The following is a 16694-nucleotide window of genomic DNA, read 5'->3' as shown; positions in this document are numbered from 1 at the left end:
TCACGGAAGAGGATTCTTGTATCTAACCATTAAATTTCTTTCCTCGAGAAAGAAAAGTACTGTACCAGAATTGGAGAAAATGGTCAAGTACTTTTAAAGCTGCGAAAGTTTGGATGTGAGTGATTGGAAAAAGCTGCCCTTCCCCCATTTTTGTATATTGATTTTTGATTTTAGGCTGGCCAGTGTTAAATTTTCCCTAGGTCAAATTGCCCTCCATTAAAGCAATTTTAAATGAAGCAGAGAACTGAGGTAATAATTTCATCTTTATCAGAAACTTTTTTTCTTTTTTTTTTTTGAGATTTAAGTTAGAATCTTATCCTTCTAAAGCCCAGTGACTTCATTTGCAAAGGGTATATTAATTAAGTATAGAAATTAATTCTGCATGAGCATTTTGCTAAGAATTTTCCAAACTCCACATTTTCATCATTTTTGTTGTTGATTTTGCACCTTAATGGCTGTTATGCAAAATAGAGACATATCATAAAACATACAATGTATATAACCTGGCTGAGAAAAAGTGCTTTTTAGGAAGTTATGAGGAAAGTTTTTACACTGTGTTTGTTTTTGCTTTTTTGAAGAGAAAAAGAACAGAACCAACAACAAAAATCTCAAAACTTGGCCTGGCCACCATGGAGCATGGTAAGATCCGCGGAGATTCTGGGCTGCACCTTTCTACTGTTGAAAGTCTTTTATAACCTGGCTAGGAATTAGGCAGCTTTTAAATTTGGCAGGTCTCTGGGTTCCATTAAGAACTCACTTAAATCCTTTTTCAGTTGAGCCTGAATTTTAACTACCCCTCGTGGGTTTCAATTAGGATTGTTATAGAATTAGGTGAGGATGGAAATTAGATTAATGTAAAGAAACAACAGAAAAGATACTATGTTAGAAAATGTATCATTCACATATCTAGATTTTACCATAGTCATCAAACCATGAATAATATAGAAATGAATTATTAACCTGATAAAACATGTCAGGCAAATAATGAAATTACTGCATACTTTGGAAACCTGTAGTAACAATAAAAGCACGTATAGTTTTATGGCTCTGAAACAAATTGCCTGCATCACCTGCAGCAGGTTTAGTTGAAATAACTAAACTAATTAGATAAGAAATAATGAATGAAAATAAATATAAAGGTCTAGGTCAGGTGAAGAAAAGCTGTATATAAAATCTGCATGTTATATTTGTATTAAGGTCTTGTTTTAAGGTATGTGAGAAAGGAAATTGCAAATTAAGTCTGGTGCTACATATACTAAGGGCCCAAGTTTTAAAACTGCACAGTATTGTTTGGCATAAAACATTTTCTTTCTCCCAGCCCCCTCTTCTTTCTCCCCAACACACAACAAATACTGTTTATCTCCTTGGAGTGAGTGAATGCAAAATCAGACCCTGGTTGACCCTGTTTTCGGAAAAATAATGGCTAATAAAGTGTAGTTAACTTCTCTGGCAAAACACTTAATAATAAAAAAAATGATATGGTAAAATGGGCTTTTTCATTCATTTTGTGTTCGGTTATATGAATTTTAACACATTTTTGGATTTGGGTTGCAACTACCATAATCAGGTTATGGAACAGTTCCATCACCCCTAAAAACTTCCTGGTACTTTTCCCTTGAAGTCACATTCTTCCTCCATCTGCAAGAATGCTTTTTGAGCTTTGAATTTTTGAGTGGAGATGTGTGTGTCATTGAGACACGTCCCTAACTTGACACGTTCAAAACACAACACTTTCAAACGATTGTAAAAGTGTATTATCTCTTTCACTCTCATTTTGGCATTTGTCCACGTTAAGTGCTCCTCCCTGAGAGTGCTATACAATTGACAAATTCCTCAAAACTAAATGGGAGTGAATTGAGTATGATCATCTGACCCAAAGGCAGGGCATGCAGAAAAGTTACTGGAGTAGTGTTGCAAATTATAATTCAAGGGATTAAGCTGCTAGGAACTAGTAATAGTCAAGCGAAGGGCTTATGATTTGGGATAGGTAGGACTTAAACCCAGGGAACAGAATGGGAAATGGATATTCCAGGCTGAGGAACTGCCTGAGCAAAGCATACAGGTGGGAAAGTGTGAGTGAGATCTGGCTGAACACAGCAAGTAGCTCTGCATGGCTAATATGAAAGATCTATGGAAGGTGATAGTGGAAAAGAAACCCAAAGGTATACCAGAGTATGGGTTTTCTCTAATTGATAGTGGGCGATCATTGACTTCTTTCTGAGCAGGTAGGAGATTTGATCTGAAATGTGATTCCAGAAAAATAATTGTGTAGGACAAACCCCTCTTTGGGGACAAGAATATGTGAGACATCCAGAAAAGGATCCCAATGACATCACAACTTTTCTTTAGCTGCTCCTCAGCGAATTTGAGCCAGCTTGGTACCAGAACCTTCTGCATGTGTGTTATGCTTGGGTATGGAGATGCAAGAAGATTAGATTTCATGTTGGTCTGAAAATATCCTTTGGTTACCCATATTAAGTTTAGGATTAAAGAACCCTTCCAGTAGTGTTAAAGAGAAATACCAGGTGGTATTTTTCTGATTATCAGAGTCAAGAGTCTAATGTCAAAAGGGGAAAAAACCCAAATCAGCAGCATTTCTTTTATTTTTTAAAATTTCAACTTTTATTTTAGATTCAGGGGTACATGTACAGGTTTGTTACATGGGTTTATTGCGGGATGCTGAGGTTTGGGGTACAAATGATCCCATCACATAAGTAGAAGGATGGAAACCCTGTGGGTAGTTTTTTAGCCCTTGCCCTCCTCCCTCTGCTCTCCCTTTTGGAGTCCCCAGTGTCTACTGTTGCCATCTTTATTGTCCATGTGTACCCATTGTTTAGCTCCCACTTATGAGTGAGAACGTGTGGTATTTGGTTTTCTGTTCCTGCATTAATTTGCTTAGGATAATGGCCTCCAACTGCATTCATGTTGCTGGAAAGGACATGATTTCATTATTTTTTATGATTGTGTAGGATTCTATGGTGTATATGTACCACATTTTCTTTACCCAATTATTTGCTGATGGGAACCTAGGTTGATTCCATGTCTTTGCTATGGTGAATAGAGCAGCACTTAGAGACATTATCTTACAAGACTTATTCTTGTCTGAGTGAGCTGTACATCATACACATAAGAAAATAATAGCAAACCTATACCTCAGATCTGCAGGAACTCATTCATACAAAAGCATGCAAGTGCATATGCTATATATGGGGTATACATATTTTCCAGAAGCCCAGTTGTGGGTTAGGCTACACTTTAGAAAACTGTGACAGTCATCTCCTGGAACCTCAGCCTAAGTTATCCTGGCTAGGCCATTCAGCTCTCATCTTCTCAGTAACCAGAGAATGTCCCATCATTATTAAGGTCTTTTTGGACATTGATCCTTTTTTGATGACTTTCTTACCATGTATTCTTTCTTCCTCAATTTCCTGCTAGCTTCCAGGTTCCTGGTCCAGTCTCTTGAATCCTGCCTCAGTTGGCCTCTTGCATAATCTGCCTGGCTCATTCCTGCCCACCCAGCCCGCAACTTTCACTGGATCCTTACTCTTGCCTGTGTCTGGCCTCTGATGGACTTACCTGGTGTTGACTCATGACCTATTTCTGATGTTACCCAAATGAGGCATATTACTACTGAGGATATCTAGTCTGATTTATTGCAGATCACTGACTAAACTTTGAGCAGTGGATTAAAGTTCCATCTTCCACCACTGTTGTACTTTTTATTGCAGTAATATCAAATTGTTTTCAGGCCTCCATGCCCCACTGTCTCCAAAAGAAGCATGTGACACCAGGATGTTTCATAACTGCTTTAATCAAATGGCATGAAGAGTTGGTTTGGGGCACATTTTGTTCAGAGAAGAGTTCTGATTTGTTTTGTTTTGTTTGAGATAGGGTCTTGCTCTGTTGACCAGCCTGGAGTGCAGTGGTGCCATCATAGCTCAATGCAACTTTGGTGTCCTGGGCTCAAATGATCCTCCCACCTCAGTCTCCCAAGGATTTGGGACTATAGGCGTGCACCACTATGCCTGGCTATTTTTTTTTTTTTTTTTTTTTTGGTAGAGATGAGGTTTCATTGTGTCACCCAGGCTAGAGAAGAGTTTAAAAAATTCTGGTTTAAGGCCAGGCACAATGACTCCCACCTGTAATCGCAGCACTTTGAGAGGCTGAGGCAGGTGAATCACTTGAGGTCAGGAGTTTGAGACCAGCCTGGCCAAAATGGTGAAACCCTGTCTCTACTAAAAATACAAAAATTAGCCGGGTGTGGTGGTGCGTGCCTGTAATCCCAATAGTAGCTGGGCAGGAGGGAGGCTGAGGCAGGAGAATCACTTGAACCTGGGAGACGGAGGTTGCAGTGAGCTGAGATCATGCCACTGTACTCGAGCCTGGGCGACAGAGCAAGACTCCATTTCAAATAAATAAATACATACATACATAGAATACGATAAAATAAAATTCTAGTTTAGTTCCAAATTAATAATCAGGAAACTAGATTTGGTTCTGCTTTAGATAGATTCAAGAGAGCTTAGAAAAGAGCCTTGGTTCAAAATTGGGTTAAAAAATGCATTTAGTTCTAGGGCCAGGAAATGAGAATTGTTTCTTTTAGTTTTAGATTCATGATATTTTTTGGGTTTTGCGTGGATTAAAAAGACATAGACAAGATGAATATGCAGGCTGTAGTGACTAGGTGATGTGTCACCTGAGGGGCCGTGCAAAAGTAGGAGTAAAATTTATTTTCTAAATGATCGACTGTGGCACTGTGTAATATAAATGTTCCACAAGATTACAGTCCTGTATCCAAAGCACAGGGAGGACAGAGAAGATGCTAACACATGTGGCATGACGCCACAAGCAACCATTCCCCTTTGGGCCAAAGAAGATCGTTGATCTTTGTTGTCCCACAGAGGGGAAACTGATTTCAAGAAATCTGTGGAACATGTGTTCTGATCATGTCTCTGAGGACTGCCAACAGTGGTGTCTTGCTTAGGAAAACACTGAGACCTGGGTGTTAGGGTCAAATTGACCCCTTGAAAAGACTACTACCTTCTTCTGTGTGACCTTAAAACTGTCTCTTAAGGACATTTGAAGCTCCCTCAACCCCAGACACATCCCTCATAGCGTGGTATGATTAAGGAGGCTTTTTCCCCCTTTCAGAGCAAAATGACTCTTTTGAAGATCTCCTGAATAGCTGAAGGAGAACGTTGTCACTTTGGTGATTCTTTCCACAGACTGAGCACTTCCAGGGATATTCTGCAAATGTGGGGGTAGGAGGAAAGCAGAGCTCTTTGCAATTGGATTTCTCCATGTCCCTGGGACACAGAGGACGTCTTTACTCACTGAGCGTGTGAGTCTGCTCAACCTTCGTCGCTAGCCCTGCTAACATGTGTCAACCATGCACAGTGAGATTATAGGGACTGGCAAAACAAAGGAAGGCTCTCCCAGGAGGGGAGGAGGTGGGAGTTAGTAAAGATGCATGTGTTATACCGCAGCAGATAATGGGACTGCCTCTGCATGCTGTGTCATTACAGCTTTGCACTGAGACAGCTCAGTCCACTTCTACACACCTGCCCCTTCTAAGGCAGAGGGAGGGAGAGGACCAGCATGCAGAACTGCACTTGCCCAGCGTCAGGTCTGTGCTCCTCCCCTCTCAATAAAGCCCCATTCACCAAGTCAGGCACTGGCTTTCTTCACTGCACTGAGTGAAGGGCTCCACAATCACCCTGTCATTCAATCCCTTACAGTGGGCTCTGCTATTATCCTCATTCTGTGGGTGGGGAAACTGATGCTTAGAGGTGTTAGTAACCTTCTCCAGGTCACAGAGATAACATATGTGAAGCCCAAATTCAAGTCCAGGTCAAATTTTTGGTTAGAGAACCTTAGCTTGTATCCACTAGAATTATAGGATTAAATTTCCCTATACCTGAAATTGCAATGAAGTGAGGTCGTTACTCTGATGACTAAAGTGCCCTTCAATTAAAAAAAAATTGGCTTGTTGTTTGTGGTCTTTCATTTATCCCTCCAGATTAGGGACTTGAGGATTAGGTAAACTAATTCTTTCAAGCCTGACTGTTTCCTCCTCAGCTCTTTGTCCTACCTTCCTCCATAGCACTTTCTTGGCAGCATTTAGGTCTCTGTTCCTTTTGCCTCTCCTGACAGCCTATAGCTTCAGTGGGCGCTGAAAATACACTGGCTTGTACTGCTGCTTCAGGGCTCTTGCAGGAGGTGCTATGTGGTATGGAGAAAGATAGATTAGAGCCGGGTAAGGAGAAGCCAGTGTGCCCAGTTGGAGGTGGGGCTGCAGTGTTAAGCACAATGGTCAGGGTAGGCCTCCTGGGGACCATGATATTTGAAGAAAGATTGGAAGAGCTGTGTATGTGTGTGTGTGTGTGTGTGAGAGAGAGATGTGATGTGTCTTAGCACCAAACTAGATCGTGAACTCCTCGACAGAGGTCCTGTTTTATATTACTTGGCATTCCGTATGCTGTGTTCATAGTAGTCACCCAGATTTATTTATTAACCTTAGTGCATATGCAATTTAGTAAATTGCTACCAGGAATGAATTAGGTATGAGTGAATAGTGGGATGATTTATTTTCTTTGAAGAGCCTCTCTCTCTTTTAAAAAATAACAGTCCTGTTCTTGTTTCCTGTTGCCATAATGGCAATATATGCTTACTGTAGAAAATCATGGAAACCCTGCAAACAGAAGGAAGAAAATAAAAATCACTCACAATTCCAGCTTTCAGTATAATCACTGCCATGCATTTTGGTGTATTTTCTCTCTTTACACACACACACACACACACACACACACACACACACACACACACACGTATATATTTGTTAAAAAATAGGATCATACTCAGTAATATTTAAAATGTTGAATGACCTGTGTATCAGAGGCACTGATCCACTGTAACCCTTCAGTGGTTGGATGGTGGGGATGGTCGAGGGACCCTTGAGGATGGGCCAGTGCAGCAGGAGGACACTATTCACTAGTACTAGGCCAGGTTGGCCATACCAGCACATCTGGACTGACCACCAGCCCTGAGGGTATGTAGTTTTGTACCTTACTTCTTTTCATCTAACAAAACACAATCACAGTGTGATTACAAATCTCATAACTAAAATTTGTAATTTTAAAAATACCTTTCTCATAGATGTTAACTTTCATCGTGGCACTCTAAGTATCAACTAAAAAATATCTAAATGCTTTTAATGCCTTTTATCTTGGGCAAAGCAACCCAACAGATCCTACCTTTCCACTGTTCCCCAGATCCTAGCTGGCTCAAGAGTCTTCTTGCCTCTGCTGCAGCAGTTACTTGGCTTGGTGTGTAGGTGTCTGACTGCCATGAAGTGTAGAGAGGAAAAGATGACAGGAGCAAAGTAAACAGACATGAAAGGCCGTGGATCTTGGTTGATGCCAACAGATGCCATGTCGTGAAGATGCTCTGAAGGAAAGGTGGTGACAGGGTCTCCTCACTCTCCTGGGTCCTTCTGACTGGTGACTGTCTCCTCATTGCTGCTGCTACCAGGGCCCAGTTTGTTGCCTGAAGCCAAAAGCTGAAAGCTCACATAATCTTTGGAAGAGTACTGCATAAGTAAAGTGAGTTCTCATAATGAAGAATAGCTGAGTAAACAATGCCACACCATGTGGCTACATGCATTTCTTAAGATTAAAAACATTTGCAGTCACAGAAACAGACATGGGATAGGAAACGCAAGTCTATTTTATTATGTGGGTTTTGAAATTAAACCAATTGTTTAGAATAAAGGCGCTGAAGTTCTGTAGATTAAAAGAATGAATTAAATTTATTTATTCAACAAATATTTATTGATCATCCACAACGTGCCAGACACTGAGCCAGGTGCCAAAGACAAGCATGGGTCATAGAGCTTTCATGGTGCTTCTGGGGAAGTTTATTAAACGGAGACAGAGCAGTGATTATGCTTTTCTGTATTTCATGAACGTGAATAAGAGTATATAGTTGTTTCTCAGTGAAATGTTGATTTTCTTTATTTTAGGACTTCAGCTGCTTCTATATAAGAGAAACTTTAATTTTAACCCCAGAAGTTCATTCCAGTGTGTTTTCATGAGCTTATCACAGCTATATCACAGACATTGCAACACATTTCTGTGCTTCAGATCCTCCAAGAGGGGCCACTTTTGATGTGATGAGACATTTAGGGTTGGAAGGCTGCTTAGGAAATTGATGCAAAGGCATGTGCGTTATCATATGTGGAGAGAGAATAAAATGGCATCTTGAGAGAGGTGCACATATGCCAGGTTAGCCATGTCCCACCCCACAGGGTGAAGAGCTTGAGGAACCAAGGGAGATGCTCAACCAGAGCCCGTGTCTGCTTCCAGACCATATTCTGAGCACCCAGAACTTCAGATTCCCTGGCCCAGGGTCTCCAAGTCCATGATCAGAGCCTGTGAGGTCTGTAGGTTTGCCGTTTTGAGTGTTGGCTGCTATCACTATGTGCTGGTGATACAAGCATACAAGGCCCCCTCCAAGTAGGATGCAGATGGGAAAAGGGGAGGTGGCGGGACCACCACTGATGTTAGCTATGGGCCTGCATGTAGCTATGGAAATTTTCTCATGGGTTAAAAATATGATAAAGCAAGGTGATGCGTGTGTGTGTGTGTGTGTGTGTGTGTGTGTTTAATCTTTTCAAACTTTCCCATTACTTCTTAGAGTTACCCTCTGACAATGTAGATGAAAGGGAGGTGACATTTCATTAAATAGAGGATTCTGTTTATTAATGCATCCTCTACAGTTAAAGAATTCTTCTGGAGGAAAATTAAGTTGAGCATTTTATTTTGTGCATCATTGTGTTCTTTGAAGCAATGGATTACATCTTAATCCTGCACACATTCTTAAGATGAAGACTCCATCTGGGAGGACTAACCTTCCACAGAAACGTCTGGGTTACACATGTCCATCCAGTTCTTTGCCAAGTGCTTAATGGAGCACGCAATTGTTGGTGAGATATACTGAGGTCTTCTGGGAAAACCTAAAAGAGAATCAGGGGACTCAGAGCAGCCTGGCGTGCACATCATTTGGGTCCAGCTTCGATCGCTCAAGCCATTTGCTTTAAATAATCACAAGTAGACACTCTTCTCTTTATGCTGTTTCTATTTTTAATTACATTAAGTTTGAAATAATGGAGGTTATTTTACTCTGTCAGTTTTACAGTTTTCCTTTGGGTTCATTTCTGTCATTGAAGTTAAAACTAAATAAAAGTTCCAGAATCCTTAAATCAAGAATCTAATGATTCTGTCCTCACGCTGCTCTGGAAAATGCAGGAAATGCACTTCCAGTAAATACTTCTTCTTAAGCCTTATGGAGTCCTGCAGCCATAATTCATGACAAACTATCTCTTGCGTTGGGACTGGTTGCAGACTCATGAACTGGCAGAGCTGACAGGTATCTGAGAGTTCATATGGTGTCATTGCCTCATTTCACAGGTGAGGCATGAGGATTCAGAGAGGGGAAATGCTTGTCCAAGGTCATAGAGCAAGTATAAAGCGAGCTGGGACCCAGGACTCTATGATGGACTTTTCCATCTTCAGTTCATGCGACTGCAATGAATGATCAGGCAGTTCAAATTGTTTCATTGTTGTTTTTTGGTTTTGGCCTGAGAAACCCAAACAAAACCTCAACACCCTGCCCATCCTCTAAATTTCTGTGCTTATAACAAACCATTTTGAGTAAATTAGGAGTTCTTGGCTTATTCCAGCCTTATACCTATACTGTCAATTCTTGTTATTTGTAGTAGTTATGTTCTGTAAGGTTGCCATAAATATCATTGCTCCTAGAGGAAACAGTTAGGTTCCCGTGAGCCTCTGGTCACAACATTTTCATTAAGCAAACAATACATAACCTTGCTTATATGTGTCTCTGCTTAAAGACACCTTATTTAATATATGTTGTTGATTCGTTAACATTTAACTCATGGCCAACATCACTGTAACTCATGCCAGAATGAGCCTTATCTAGCACATGCATTTTCTCTGTAAAGCACATCACAGCACAGCCTTCTTGTGCTTAGGAACACCAGACAGCACTTCAGCACTGTGCCTAGGGGCTGTTTTACACAGCGAAGTCACCAACAAGCACAGACATGTGAAAAGCTTGGCATTGCGTAGACTGTGAAGACGAGATAGCCTGAGAGCTGAAAGAAGAAGGCAGAGCGTTGGCTTGTCCCACCTCAGCTGGGAACGTGCACGTCAGGGACTCAGTTTTTTGGCCACTCCATGCCTACCTATGAGTGACCAAAAATGCTGCGAGTGTTGATTTTGGGTGTTACAAATACATTTTTAGTTGGTGAATTTGCACATACAGACTTTGTGAATAATGAGGATCGACTGTACACACAAGCTTGCACACATCACCACACATTATAATTTCATCCATTAATTTTTAGGTTTCACTTCTGGTTCCATGTGGAGCACTTTCAACCCTACATTGGTGGTGCAGTTATGCTGGGAGCCTTTACACAGGCTTCCTAAAAGTCATTCTTCTAAGTGCATCTAGTTTCTAATAGTTATGTTGCTGAAAGACCCCGTACAGTAGAGCCAGGCTCCATCTTCCTAATCCCAGAACTTCACAGAGTGGGAATCCTCTTTTGGAACCACTATCCACACTCTTCTCCTTCCGATTATGCCAGTTTGTTATGGGTGAAGAGGTGGGTCTGTATACAAACTTGTCCCAAGGAGACTGCTTCATACCTGCTTTTGCCCCCAGAGTTCTGTTCTCAGCCCTCTTCTTACTTGAGTCTCACTTAGGAGTGCTTGCCAGTCTCATGCCTGACCCTAGCCAGGCCCATGACTCCCAAATCCTTATCTCTGGTAAGACCTTTCTTCTGCTCTCCAGATCTCCCTCTCCAGTTTCCTCCCTGACGTTTCTACCAGAAAGACCCACTGGGACCTCAATATGTCCCAAAGAGTTCTCATTGCCTCCAGCCCCATTCCAAACCCTGCTCCTTCTTCTCTTCTGCTGGAGGCCTTGGCACCTTGGGCCATTGCCAACCACTCACACAAGCTTGAATTTTGAGCATCATTCTTAATTGCTCCTTCTCCTTTACTCCCAGCTTCTGCTATCTTGTGAAGTTCCACAGGGTCGGCCTTTGTGCTCTTGCTCCCATATGCCTATGCCTCTCAAGTGTCAGTTACATGGCTCTATTCCAGTTCTTATTGAGTGTGGCTGTCAGTCTTGCATGCCTCTGAGCCACTCTCCACAGTGCTCCCAGAAGGATCTCTTAGGAACACAAATATGACCATATAACTCTCCTTCTTTATATCTTTCAGTAACTTTCCATTGACTGCTGGATACAATTTCAATTTAATAAAGGCCTTTTATAATATGACTCCTGCTTCCTCTCCTGTTGCATCTTCTATCACCACCCATATACCAGCTACATTCTTTGAAATTCTTAAAACACCCCATGCCCTTCCTGCCTGCTTGCCTTTCTGTGTGCTCTACTCTGCCTGCAATCCTGTTCCTGCACCCATTCGCCTTGTGAGCTCCTGCTCACTATTCAACACGTGGCTCAAGGTTTGCCTCTTCTGTGAAGCCTTCCTTGACACCTACACTGTAGTCAGTTCTCCTACCTTTGAGCTTCTAGAGACCTTTGAGCAAACATAAATTATATCACTCTATTTTGGAATTTAAAAATAATGGATCTGGTTTTGGACATGTGTTTTAGATGCTTGAGGCACATCCATGAAGAAATACTCAGTAGGCAATACTACAGAGTCAGGGTATGTAATTCCTATGACATAAAGAAAATCCAACAAATCTTAAGACTTTTTGGCACCCTAGTAGCTATTATTTCAAATTTGCCGTAGACATCCCTCTTTCTTCCTCTTCCTGCTTATTAGTTATTTTCATTCATGTGGCTACACTCATATCTGAGCCACATTGAATTAATTTGACTAATACATTTCATGAGTTACATTGTCAAATACCCTTTCCGTAGTTCAGAGTCACAATTACTTTTGAGAGAGTATTGCTGATTTCATGCCTCCTTTTTCCTATTACACATTTAAATTATCCCTGTTTTTCTCCATGAAGTTTCCAGACACAGCTATGAGAAAGCTGTTCTTGGTCTCATTAACTCCCTTGAGAGGACAACCATGCTTAGTGGGCACCAGGGGACTATTGTTGGAGTCTGGGCCCAGGGGTCCCAACCAAAGGGTAGATTAGGCATTTCTGAGCTAATTATTCAAGACCACGACATTGTACCCCTACCAATGATCTTCCATTGGAAGACTCAAACCGTGCAGGTTGTATTTTGTCTGACTTTATCTCCATTTCCTGGTGCAAACTGCCCTTCCTCTTGCTCTTTTGTTGTTGATTTCCTTCCTTCTCTGAGCCTCAAATTGTGCTGTAAAGCTTGTCACATAGTAGAGGCTGAAAAAAAGATCTGTTGAGCTAAATTGGAATGAATTTTTAAGCTATGTGAAGGCTAGTTCTTAACAATGGCAAATTCTTACTTTGTGTTCTCTACTCTATAAGGCTTCTTTCTCATGTAAATATGCCTATAGAAAAATTCCTTGGAAATGGTATTTATCCTTTACTTTTGTGTTTGAGCTTGTGATTGAAGGGGGTTGAAGAGAACCTGTAGGTTCCTTGGCCACTTGCTGTGGTCTCTGACATTGTAGGTATCCCATGCTTATCGGAAGGCTCACTCTTCTGAGCAGACTTGATTTGTAACAGGAAGCTCATTCCCCAGAGCCAAACGGCACTTGCTCCAAAGATGTCTACAGGGAAATTCAGATTCAAATCAATCATTCTCCCAAAATCTTTTCTTACCAAAATATTCTACATGTTAGAACAGTGATTTAGTCCATGTTGATGTGACCCTTGACACTTCTATATGGTTGATCTTCTTTCTCCAGGATGTCACATTGTGCTTAGACATTCTCAGTTTGTGAAAAATTATGAGGTTCATGAACCCCCTGAGAAGCCCACCTTGGAAATGAAGATGTCTATTGAGAGAGAAAATGGTCTCATATTTCAGGTAATGCAAAAAATTGTATTCATTTGTAGTCAGGGCATGGAACAATTTCTGTAAATCATTCAAACTTTTCATCTTACACTTTTAATCCTGATTTATACTTTTATTACTAAAATATCCCTTAGTCCATCTAAATATTAACTTTGTTCTATAAGAAAGAAGTAACAGTTATAACCATAAGGAATAAAATAATTCTCTTTGGGTCTCTCTTTTCATACTATTTTGTCAGTACCTGTCTTTCTAAAATTCTGTTTAATCTGCTGAATGGTTCCCTTGTCTTTCAACTTACTATTACTCTCTGATGTCTTTCTCTCCATATTTTATGCAATATTTGAAAAATTCCTATAATCAATCATTCTCTGATTCCTTTAGATAGTTCTATTCAGTCAGCAAAATTTCAAAGTGCAGTGAAATTAAAAATTACAAGCACTGCCAAATTCCAAACCTACTGACCTAGCCAAATGGACTTGAGAAAATGTTCTCCAATATAAACTTTAATTTTTTCCTATTGGTTAAAAATTCTTTCCAAGGGATGTCAGAAAGTAATAAAGAGGGAAACATTTTTAGGTCTAACTAATTAATATTTTAGACAAATTAAAATTCTTATGGAGACTCCACTGTTTATTTAAACAAAGAAGCAGAAAAATAAATGTCACAGGACCTATATATGAGGCATTTATAATTAATAATAAATCTATTCCTTCAAAACCATCCTTATGTAGTTTTTCTAGCCAAAATGAGAAACCATTCTCAGCTTGTGAGTTTATAGGTTAAGTTGAAGTGAAAGGATTTTACCTTCTTTGTTGTACTGATTGATCCTAAATGCTAGTCTTAGGCTGAACACTCAACAAGACAATTCTGACCACTCAAGGAGGATAGTTGGGGTTCACTAGAGTTCTTCCATGTTCAAATCACATGTTTGCTTTTAAGCGCTGTTACATTTTCATCAGGCATGTGTTGGCTTCTTTCTGCTAAGATCAATCACCTCATTCCTCTGTGTATTTCTAAAGCAAATTAAATGCATTTTTTCCCCCAAAACCAATGCTGGCATCACCATTTAATGAACTGGAATAAAGAGCTGTGGATTATAGGTTGCCAATAACTTTCTTCAAGCAGTCTAGCTGATTACATGGAAAGCCAGGAGCAAGGTATATTGGGAGAAAGAAAGAATAAAGAGTTTAAAATTTGGTTAGGAGGAAAAGAGAAATATATGAAAATATAGCTAGCTAACATGGCATATGATAAGGGCCAAATTAGCCTTGCATTGTTCTCAGTTTATTTACATTGGACTGGGGAAGCCTCATCAATGAGTGTGGTTTTGAAATAACTCTGATTTGAAACAAATGAGACATTTTAGTAGAATTCTGAATTGTTTAAAAAATATTTGGCCTAACTCCTGGGAGACAGATTATATATTTTTCAAATGTTGTTCTCAAAAGCACAGTCTATTATATCTTATTAGTAAATATTAGACGAAAGTTTGGAAGGGATAATGATGAATCAGCCTTTGGGTTTAGTTTACTCATGTGTCAAATGTGGTTAGCAACTATATGATTTACACCATCTCTCGTACTCTTAGCTCCCTGAGTTTAATATGGAGCTGTAGGTAAGAGAGGAAAGCAAAATTAAGGGGATCTCCAAAATAATATTAGATTTAAAAATCCATTTTGTCTTTTGGGTAAAAGCAAGCAAACAAAAAGAACTAGAAACATTAAGTTATTGAAAATCATATTTGTACCAATAATTCTATCATATAAATTAAATATGACTAAAAGTCAGGTTGAATTTCCTTGTTTCTATGGTCTCAAACAGAGTGGACTGGGGAGTTCCACATCTCTGTCTTTTCTAAGCCAATCTTGATGTAGTTAATTGCAATGATGTCTTTTGTTCCAATAAACTGCAGCTGATAGAGACACAGCCTCTTTTGACCAATAAGTTTGAAGTGTAATGCCAAGAGCAAGAGACATGATTTGTTAGGGGTAAGTCAGTGGAGTAATGACATTTCATTAAAAAGATAATGCTAGTCCAGAAATCCTGAGATAATGGAAGCAATTGCCGAGAAGGCTTATTTTCCCTTCTTTTAGCTTAATTAATCAGAAAAGGAGAATCAAGTCTGGACTGAGGACTACAGTTCATAGTAAGAGGAAGAATCTTATTTTTCCATCTTTAATTTCTATGATTGGGCAAATCTAAATTAAAAACACCGAGAACATTCAAAATGTTCATCATGTATTTTTAAGCAAATAATGGTTCAATATAGTACACTATGTGCAGATAAAAGAAAGAGGATAGCTTAATACCAGCTTTATGAAATTTACTGACTCTAAGTAGAGAATGAGCCAGATCAGGTTTCAAGATTTTCTTAAATGTCAATATTCTAAAAAAGAAAGCTGATTCTTGGGGAGTCTAGGGAAATAAATGATTCTTCAAGCATTAGCATATTTTATGACTAAAATCATAGGCAACTTGTTCCTCACAACATGAAACTAATTTTACATGTGTCTACTTAATGAAATATGATTTTGGAAGCAATCTTATTTATTTCCCTGTATCCCATGAAGCCAAATCTCTCCTCAAATCAATCTCTTTCTTTCTCTCCTTTTTAGTATAACAGACATTTCTTGTTTTTCGTACTGGGGCCTGGGTAGTTAAAAAATTTGATTATCCTCTCAAAATTTCCAAGGTACCTATTTTCTTGTGGGAAGTGATAAATAGATGTCATAAAATGCAATGCTGATGTCATGAGACATTAAAAACAATAAGCATCCAGAACTTTAATCGCTAACTGAATAATGCTTCCATTAAAGTAGTCACCTTTGGAGATGAGATGCTTGGATGAGCATGCCCCTGCACTAAACAATGTTGGAACTTTTCTTTTGGAAAGAACTTGTGAGTAAGGAATGGGCAATGTCAAAAATTATTTCTAAGATTGTGTCGACGAACACAATCTTTGTATGAGAAGACATGTTACCCAGCATAATCACCCACATGCAGACTTGACTTCTTTACCAGTCAGGGTTCAAGCAAGAAATGTATTGCTCACTTACATAATGTGTGTGCGTGTGTGTGTGTGTGTATTTAATTGAGGACTTTTTAACAAAGGTCTATTTATAAAAGATGTGCAAAGGATAATGGGAAACCAACAAGGGATGGGGGAGCCTTTACTTTTCCTAGGTTTGTATAGGATAAAAGGAGGGAGATGCTATTGGCATGTTGAGTCAGATGTAGGTGAGAGTTTTCCCACTGCACCTGGGGACTACAGAGGAGGAAGGCAGCCACACCTCTGAGCTCACTCTCCTGTTTACCTTCAAAATTCTGATGGTGCTTCCTTTTGTCCATTCTTGATGGAAAACTGGAGAGCCAGCGAGCCCCCTTCCTTCAGCCCATACAGATCAATCTCCTGGGACACAGAGCAGAGTAGAGAAGCATGGAGGGTGATCTGGAGGGGCGAATGGAGAATACCCAGCACAGCCATTCCTGGCTCACCTGTTCCCAGTGATCCTCATCACTCCACCGACTGTCAGGAGGACAGATGTAGCTGTGGAAGGCAGTTCTAAGAGAAGCATCCCTTACATAAACGGAAAATGGAAACTCACTGGAATAAACATGCAGCCAACAGGGGAAATGAGTATGTTTTAGTTCATTCATTATGATTCAGCCATATTCCTTTACC

The 16694-nt window shown here is 39.9% G+C and overlaps 1 long non-coding RNA gene across 4 annotated transcripts in view; it reads left to right on the top strand.

The window, feature by feature from the left end:
* LOC105463502 (uncharacterized) overlaps nt 1–16694 on the top strand; it is a 287881-nt gene that overhangs the window by 125173 nt on the left and 146014 nt on the right. For 3 of the 4 annotated variants that reach the window (XR_011620894.1, XR_011620890.1, XR_011620891.1), the window contains exon 3: nt 12903–13024. The exons of the other annotated variant lie outside the window; for it this stretch is intronic. This is a non-coding gene — a long non-coding RNA (uncharacterized lncRNA). The remainder of the gene's footprint in view (nt 1–12902; nt 13025–16694) is intronic. 4 annotated transcript variants of the gene reach the window in all.

Source organism: Macaca nemestrina, chromosome 3 (assembly GCF_043159975.1).
Source record: "Macaca nemestrina isolate mMacNem1 chromosome 3, mMacNem.hap1, whole genome shotgun sequence".
Classification (NCBI taxonomy): Eukaryota; Metazoa; Chordata; class Mammalia; order Primates; family Cercopithecidae; genus Macaca; species Macaca nemestrina.
Note: the sequence above shows the minus strand (reverse complement) of the source record. Positions and strands in the feature narration are given on the sequence as shown.